The sequence below is a fragment of the Chironomus tepperi genome, unplaced genomic scaffold (assembly GCF_022539635.2).
Source record: "Chironomus tepperi strain 1889 unplaced genomic scaffold, CSIRO-AGI_Ctep_v1 contig_250, whole genome shotgun sequence".
NCBI lineage: Eukaryota > Metazoa > Arthropoda > Insecta > Diptera > Chironomidae > Chironomus > Chironomus tepperi.
In genome coordinates this window covers 266,526-276,240 of record NW_027226372.1, presented here as the reverse complement: position 1 = coordinate 276,240, position 9,715 = coordinate 266,526, and positions in this window count along the sequence as shown.

Sequence of the window (9,715 nt, the reverse complement as noted above, 5' to 3'; positions counted from 1 at the left end):
ACTTTACTCCAGAGAAATAGATTGCTGCTGCTGAGCTAATGATTTTTGTAACTGTTTTAGACGGATCCTTAGAATCTGGTGGAATAGGGATCCTTCGGAATGGCCATCAATTCAAGTTCTGCTGAGAACAGCTGAGCAGAAAGACATCGATCGATAGGTCACACATATCGGAAACAAAATAGTGTTGTAGCTGGAGAAGAGACACAAGCTTGGGTGGTGTAACCCTTGATTGGAATCCAGAAGTCGACGATTGGTTCCAGTAAGTGCACGTCAGTCCTAAAAATATTTTGGCGGCATATATTTATCCAGCAAAAATCTAATTTTCTTCGTGTTTTTCGAAAAAGTATTACATCAGGGCATGATCATTGTGTCGCGGCACACAAGTTACTCACAACTGGATTAACCTACCTAAAGCTGATGTGGTGCTTTTTAATTTGTTTAAGTATTACTGAATATTTTTTTTGAAAAAATGCAAACTTAATTTTACAAATCCTATCCAATAGAGTTAGATCAGTGCTAGACATTGGTATAGGATAGCCAGTGATAGAATCCGCTTTAGACACCTTATAATGGTGCCAAGAATTACAATTGTCCTGTACAGCCAGCAAGTTTATGAATTAAATTTAATTGACTACCCACCTGTGTTGCCCCTAAATTGTTTAATGTAATTAGTTGATTATAGACATTATTGGACATTAATTATTAAAATGAGTCTAATTGAGTTTTGATAGTGTTTGATAAATAGTTGACATAATAATGTTTCAGTGCTTTCAATGCTAAGCATTAAGTGAAAAATTAATTAATTTTCGTGAGGCTCAATATAAAGTTCCTATCAGCATGTAATAAGCATTTCTCCCAGGAAGTAGAAAACACAAAAAAAAGGAATACAGTCAAGGAATGTGTTTGACGAAGGTGGATGAAAAAAAAAAAAAAGGTTTAACATTAATGTTCGTTTGAAGGGAATTTACAGCTTTTATTTTGTTCGTGTTGCTTGCCTTTCCTCAGAAAAAACGAAAGAAATAAAATATTTATTTTCCTTTATTTCTTTCTTTTGTGTTGTTTATTTCCTGAAGCAATAAAAAAAAGCTCACTCCATTCATCTATAGCCGATCCCCATATCCATCTCATCGTCTATCTTTATGAAGAAAGATTGTTATTCTTCTAAAATAAACTTTTCAATTTCTCGAATTTCTTCTTGCTACCTTTTATCTCATGTTTTATGAAAGCATTTATTGATTGCCATGCACATTGTCTTTGTAAGTATTGTGTTGCATTTTGATGGATGGAAAGATAAGATATAGAAGCATAGATTGGATGGAAAGAGATTGCGAGGAAGACTGAAGATATCCTTGATTAGATGTGTTGAAAAGGGCGTTAGAGTAATTAATATCCCGAGTTGGAAGAAGGATAGGGCTGTCTTTAGACATTCACTACTTATGGCAGTGGTTCGTTCCAGCCAAGGAAGAAACATAACAGAGCAGCACAAGAAACTGAGAGCAGGGGCATATTATTTTTGGAAGATTCCTCTTTCTGAGCCTGAGAGCAGTCTGACTCAAAATAATGAACGTTTCTGCTGACAAAAGTTCCATTTATTAGGTGACAGCCATAGAATTCATAGAAAATGGTCAAGCTTTTGATATAGGCATTACATGATATTGGAACTGGGCAAGTGGTGGTCAGTCAAAGTGCCAGTTACAGGTCCATGGAGAAAAGAAGGAGGGTCTGCATACTTTGAGTTTCTTTAAACCATATGAATGCTAATGATTCTCAGAATAGGACCGAAATCGATAGAATTCCGAGATATCGTTTTTGATCAATTTTACTAGATTGAGATCTTGTGGTATTTGATTCCAGGAACCCGTAATGGCTGTCACATTAATTGCCACAGTAATGTGCGCATAAAGTATCCTATCTCTTGTTTTGACAATATTCTTCATTTTGACGGGATTCTTGCTTCTACATCCTAAATTTTTGTGTTTCATGGAAACTGGATACGCCCCTGAGTGTCTTCAACTCGGTTTTGAAATGTCCGATAAATACACAATGCTTAGACAGCAAGGAGTAGCTTACAATTCAGTTCCAATTTAAAAATGCGCTCCAAAACCTATCCATCGCCAACTCAACACTGTAACAAGTTTTTCACATCAATGGACTCACTGGAGATATTATGAGGAAGGTGAATGAAGAATAAATAACAAGTACTACTCTTTATATTCATTGTGCCATTAAGTGTTTGCAATAAAAATTATAAATGTTTCACTTTTTTTTTTAAACAAAAAATGAAGAATGAGAAACGGTAAAGAAAAAAATTGATTTTTATGTACACAGTTATGTCTCAGAACTTTTAACAAGTCAAACAGGTGATGAAAGGTAATAAACTGTAGATGGGAAAAAGAAAAGGGAAATGCTGAGAATGTTTACAGAATATTAACAGAAATGAGATTTTTTTCTTTAAATTGACTATATTAAATTAGATTTTGATTTAAAGATTTTTATATGAGAGATTTTATGGTCGCAAACTTTATGGATTTTTTGGTGAACTTACTTGGTTTAGTGCTGTAGTTTAAAGAGATTTTAAACAAAACTTTTCATTCATGTGTTTTACATTTTGCATTATTATTGTGCAGCATGCATAGCTTTCACAAAATATGCAATGTAAGTTTATAGACATCGAGTCAGGGATGCAACAACTGGAGTCTACGGGCAATTATGACTATGAATTTTAAGGGATTTTTAGAATTTTCAGGTAAAATCCTAGCAAATTGTAAAACGTTCCAAAAATAGTAGAGGGAAGTGGGATTCAAATCCTTATTACGTCCATGACGTGTCAGTACGTGTCTAATCCTAAATGACCTGCATCTACAGTAGTCTTCAACGAATTTAATTAAGAACTGTCAAAGTAGATTGGATTTTGTTCTTAAATGCAGGACAACGAGAGAATTTGGGAGATTTTCAGTACAATTTTTGCTCAAGTTTTTCTGATTCTAAGCATGACAGAAAACAAAAGTGTTTGAACAAATATTGTTCTTTCTCAAAAACTCAAGTGCAGTTTATTGCACAATCCAAAAAGATCAAAAGATTACGAGGACGACCAAAAAAACTAATGGAAGGAAGTTGCTGATAGAGATAATATAGTTAGGTGGGCTAGCGATAAAGCCAGTTTCAGTATCTGAGACACGGCATTGCAATTGATTTGTACGACCAACGAAGTAAGTATTATGCTTTCTCGCTATCGGGATCGGGATATCCTGCCCGAAAATTTTAATCCCGATCCTCGGGAATTTCGAGAAAGCATACTAAGTAGTGCAAAATCAGGACTTCCTGTCATGAAGAGAAGCTGTTGATAGAGATAGCATGGATTTAGTATCGGTAACAGACGGAAGCCAACTCTATGATTTGAGGTCATGAATCAAAATTGATCTGTACGACTAGCTAAGCAAGTAAGCCTTCTTAGTAATGATTTGGAAATTTGTTCCAGATTTCTATCCTGCAAAGGTACGAAAATTATGCAAGAACTCGCAAAAATTTAAATTTTAATGACGTAAATAAACAGGAAGTAAGTAAATAGAAGGAAATTCTTTATTTTCATTGCGCTTTTCTTCATTGGTTTTTAATTAACACTGCTCATATACATATGAGTTTAAAAGCAGCAAGCGAAAACGTAGAAAAATATTTCAATAACTACCTGCAGGTTCCAACAATTTTGCTTTAATATTAAATTGAATTAAGTGGGTAGTAAATGCGAAAATTTATATTTCAATTTTCCACACTGGAATCTTTAAATGAAATTAAACTTTAATCTTTTCATTAAGGAACACAGGATCTTCTTACAGGTAGTGTAACATCTGCAAGCTATATATATTCAATTTAATTTGATTATATTCAAAGCATTTTTTTTTGTATTCTCATTTCAATTAAATTTTTACTTCCTTAGCATTTTCTCACATCATCCATGGCCTCGACTTAATTCTATAAGGATAAAAGCAGCAGCACATTTTACAACATTATTTAATTATCACGTGAATGGTTTATTAAAAGTATGTATGTATATACATAATCAAACACCTATGTACATACACATTACAACATTTCTTCCCATGATTATTAATAATGAATGCGAAAACGAGGTTGTAAATGTGTGCTGAGTTTTATGTACATCCAGCTTTAAAGCCTTCAATTGAGTATTTGTTGATATTTTCTAAAAATTGGTAATTGAAGCCTAATTTGGGTTTTTGATGACTTTAACGCCCTTATATGTTATCACGGTATTGCGATAATTATAAGACCCAGGATATATGAGTGCATCTTATCGTGTATATGAAATTTGTCGGTCCAAGTTCTAATTTAAAGCTAGACCGAAAGTTAGACCGAAGTACTGATTTTTAGAGTTTCCAATGCGACATCTGAGGGAGGCCTTGGATCACAGTTTATCTGTATGCCCATCGAAGTAAGTAAAGTCATGTACATCTATGTACTTTAATTGATTGTTAAATCCATTGATACCTTAAAAGCACCAACATTATTAAGTCTAATATATTCTCTTCAATTCAATCAAATGCACACTTTTCTAATAGAACATTAGATCCATATCGATCCCATTCTTAAAATCCTTATCCTTACTCACACGTGCACCTCCATTTTTGCAGTAGATGCAGTGAAAGTTAAAGAACAAACTAAACTTCAACCTTTTGTCGTCACCTTCATACTCGAATGTCCTTCTGGAAAAAGCAGAAGGTGAAAATAATCTACAAAGAGCATCAACAAGACGGCGAAGAAAGTCGTTAAGGTTTAATGCGAGAAGTGTTTAAATGCCATACACATCCAGGCACACACATATGTGTAATGAAAATTACTCTTTAAGAATAAAGAGTTTCACAAGACGAGATGTGTTTAATGACCAGGTTCTTTTACTTCTACATCTCCTTCACGACTTGCTTCACACACTAAAAAACTCTTATCGTTCACGACGGTGTTAAAGAAGACGAAACTTGTATGGCAGCAATTTGCACATTAACCTTCTTTTTTCGTCATCACCATCATCAATATCGGCAACATCAATTTGGTGCTGTGTATGTTGCTTGCGTCAAATTTCATGACTTTTCTCTCTTTAAGCACTTCTTAGTCCATATGTGAATGTTGATTCCGAGTATTGGATTAAATTACCAAATAGTAAATAAGAGAGAAAATGGAAATGGAAAGGCAGGTCTCATTGAGATCAATTACAACAGTTTTTTTGACATGCATTAATTATGTTGAGTAGAATAAAAAAAAGGTTTTACTTCCATTCACATCTATGTAGATCAGTTGTGGGCAACCTATGTGCTGCGACACTTACAAATGCCATGAGCCGTATGTCGTGTGCTGTTTTGGTCGAATCTTAGCACCAAGGTGTGCCGCAAAGGACAAAAGGTTGTGCACCACTGGAACAGAATTAAGAAAGAGAATAAATCAGTATTTAAATGGGAAAATGGATCAATTTTCATTTTGAATGCTTTTCTTTTCGGCAATTCCAGATATAGAACTGATGAGATTTTCCTATGTTTTCATGTTTTGATTGCTGTCTTTATGGTTCTTTTTTCTTCTTAGGGTACCATTAATTAATGCTGTAAACATCTTAATGAAATTTTAATTTAAGAGGTTATCAAATTACCGCAAAGTACTCCAAAATTTCTTCATGTCTACATGCTTCTTTGTGGTTAGAGTTATGGAAAATTTTGACTATTGCGTTTTAAAATTATTTAATTATTTTACAGTATTGATGTAGGCTAATATTACTAATTATGTTAAAAGGGTTTCATAAAGTCTACTTTTAGTTTGCATCCATATTTAGATCAATATTTTTGAATTTTTGTAGAATAATGTTGATTTATGGTTTTATTGCTGTTTCATCAAGTTACTGTCATAACAATTATATATTAATCTAGAATTACTAATTGATAACTTTATCATGTAATCAAATTGATCAGAGATTGACTAGACTAGGCTCAAACCAAGTCGACTCAACTCGACTCAAACCAAGTTGACTGGACTCAATTCAAACCAAGTCGACTCGACTCGACTAGAATCAAACCAAGTCGACTCGACTAGAATCAAACCAAGTCGACTCAACTCGACTCAAAACAAGTTGACTCGACTCGACTCAGACCAATTCGACTTGACTAGACTCAATCCAATTCGACTCGACTCGACTCAGACCAATTCGACTCGACTCGACTCAGACCAAGTCGACTCGACTCGACTCAAATCAGCTGCGAAATTAGCACTAGTGGCTTGAGTGTCAGCCAATAATTCGTAACGACCCAGGTACAATCCCAGGGAAACTCTACTTGAATTTAGATGCTTTATAGCTATTATAGCCATATGAACTAGGTTTGCGTGATTCGTGATACACAAATTGTGGTTGGGTACATTTTATTGTCATACCCTGGGATTCAGGCAATATGCAGAATTGGGAATCTATCATTAAAAGGCAAAAACAGACTTGACGATTTGTATACCAAGCAGTAGAATGTGATGAATTGCATTTTTGGACATAAAAATTAAATCAGTCCAAATCAGCTATCACAATGACATCATGTTAACGTTAGGCTCCTTCATCCTACAATAAACTGTAGCTCTTTAGGGTGTGGTGCAACAGATTTGATAGAGACAGCATTGCATTTGGTATTGGCAATTGGCAGGCGGAAGCCGGCGATAGAATCAGTTATAGGCGACATCTGCGAGAGGCCATGGATCACAGTTGATCTGTACGGCCAGCGAAGTAAGTAAGTAAGCAACAGATTTGAATTGCAGTGCCTCCAGCTCATAAGACTGTGCCCTTCAAGCATTATATAGGGCTACTTCGATTCTTGCCTTCTCGACCTTATAGCGATGTCAATTAGTTGAGTATCTTCATTGTCTGTTAAAGTACAAATTCCTCATAACAGCAAGTTCTCCAATATTCTACCAAACTCTCTCTCCCTCAAGGTCATATTTGCGAACAAACAAGAAAAGATCTTCTTATTGTGTCATGTTGTTGTTGTTATGTATTTCATTGACTTTTTGCACGTTTGTTCCTTTTCAATTCCCATACAGTTCATCCATATGAAATTTTTCAATATATACAATAAATTCATCTCTAAAATATATAAATTCAATTTCGATCAAAAAACACGAGTGACTGTGAATTTCTTTTAATACATTTAGGACGGAGGAGATGAAGGAGAAGATACAACAAAAAGGAAATCAAAAGAATAAGAAGAATTACCGTGATGCGTGATAAGTTGACAGTTTATATCCTTCAACTTCACAATTTCATTTTGATTTTTTTTTTTTTTTGGAAGTAAAAGATGTGAGCAAATTCATAAGGGAAGAAGGGAAGGCACAAAAGGAAGAAAAAATTTTTTTTGAGACACAAATAAAACCATATGCTACACATTTAATCGATTGACAAATGCCAAGTGACATTTTTTAACTTTTTACTGGCATCATATTACGATATTTTGTAACATACATCCAAGCTTGTGAGAGTATTAAAGAGTCAAAAGGTAGGGTGAGTTAAACGACTTAATAATGTTTGCTTTATTGACTGACTGGTTCAAGGATGAGTTCATTGTTTGATTCTTTTGAATTCATATTTTCTGGATTGTTGGTAATCTGATGCGGGATGGATGGATATGAGTAGTTGGAAAATATCAGATTACGGGACATTTTATTCTGGATTTTATTGGAAGTTAGAATTTAACCTGTTGATAGGACAGTTTTATACCTTGATAAAATTGGCAATTGAAGTTAAACACAGCCAGAACTAAACAGAAGTAAGAGCTATTGAGATCGAGATTAAGACAGTTTCGGACTTATACGTTGACAAATTCCGGTTTCAAGAATTTAACGAAACCGAGCAGCACTATGCAGATACACTCAAGACCGATACGTAGACATTTTGAACTTGGATCAAGACTTCTGCAAATTCTCTTTGGTCGCAGTCTAGGTTTCGATCCTGGTTTCGTCTCGAGTAGCCATGAGAACGAGACCAAGACTTTCCAATCTCGGATAAAGACTTTGGGAAATTCCTTTGCAATCCCGGACTCGATTTCGGTCTCGAAAATTGACAAAACCGTACATTACTATGTAGTTACACTGAAGATCCATAATATAAAATTCCGAATTTAGGTTAAGACTTTGGCAAATTCTCTTATTGTTTCAGTCTGGTCTCAGTCGTGATGTCGGTCTAGAACAGCACTATGTAAGAGTTCATAAGACCGAGATCAAGATCGAATTCAAGAATTTGACCAAACCGAGCAGAATAATGTTAGGATTCTCAACACCGAGACTTTAAGAAACCCCTTTGTAAGCTAGGTCCAGGAACAGGTCCGGTCTCGGTCTTTGTCTCGGTTTCCATATCGGTCTAACTCTTGGTCTTAGTCTAGGTTTCAGTCTCGATCTCAATCTTGATCATGTTAACGGTCCCGGTCTCGGTCTCGGTCTCAATATCCAGAATTTGTGCAAATCCTGACTTCGACAATATATACATAGTTAAAAGGATCGCAGCCTTGGCGATAAGACGTGAGCGTGCCTAGACACCATCATGACGGCTGTATTCGGTCCATTTTTATATCAGTTCTTATTTTAGTGAATACTTTCACTTGGTTGTGGCAAGTTGCCTACTACAAAGCTAAATAACCTATATGTCAAAACATCATGTTGTAATAATCACTAAACAATGTTCTCCCTTTAAATCCTGCTCAAATCCTCTCAAAACAATAACAAAAAAAAAAAAAAGCAATTCAACATGTCCATGTCACGAAAAAAAAAATCACACAGCAACTCTTATAAATTTATATTGTCAATCACATTCGGCATTTCCTCCATTTCCGTTCAGTCGACTTATTTATTTTTCGCTGCCATGTCGCGTGATTCAATAAGGCATTGCATCATTCAGTTTGGTAATCATCATTTCCATCACTTTTTTCTTCCCTTCGTCGTATTTTTCCCACCGACGTGTTACTTCATTTTGCCTGTATATTATTTTGAGTTGAAGTGTTGATTTGAATTTATTTCTCGTCTCTTGTCTTTACATAAGATATTTTTTTTCCGCCTTAAACCAGTGGTTCTCAAACTTTTTGGCAGGTGAAATTGCATGAAAATTTGGGACACTTTGAAATTTGTGCCTGATGGTTTTTTTGGGATAAAGTAATTTTCATGACATATCCGGATTATCTCAGGATTATCCCATGGAAAGAAGCTGTCGATCGATATAGTATACCTTTTGAAATTGGTAATTGGCAAGCGCTAGCCAGCGATAGAGCCAGCTTCATGCACCAGCAAAAAGGAAGTAAGTACCCGGTTTAGCGCACATCGCGTAATCGATCGTAAATCCAACCCTAGGTCGACATGACTCTGACTTGGTACCTGACTCGATTAAAATCCAATTCCAGAGTCACGCCTGCCTGGTGCTGGATTTTGAACCAATTAACCGATTTGTGCCATTCAGATACTCAAGATTGTGTATCAAGACACATTACTGCATCGCGTACCACACATTCAGCACCACTTTCCTTAGACCGTTATTTTCACTCACTTCTCTTTCTGATGCTATATATGGCAACATATGTGTAAACGTCAATTTGATGTTATTTATGAAATCCAACTGATGACATGATGAAGAGGAATTTTTTTTATCATGTTCTGTATACCATAAATATGATAAGTAGCATTGAGTATTTTTTAAGATTCT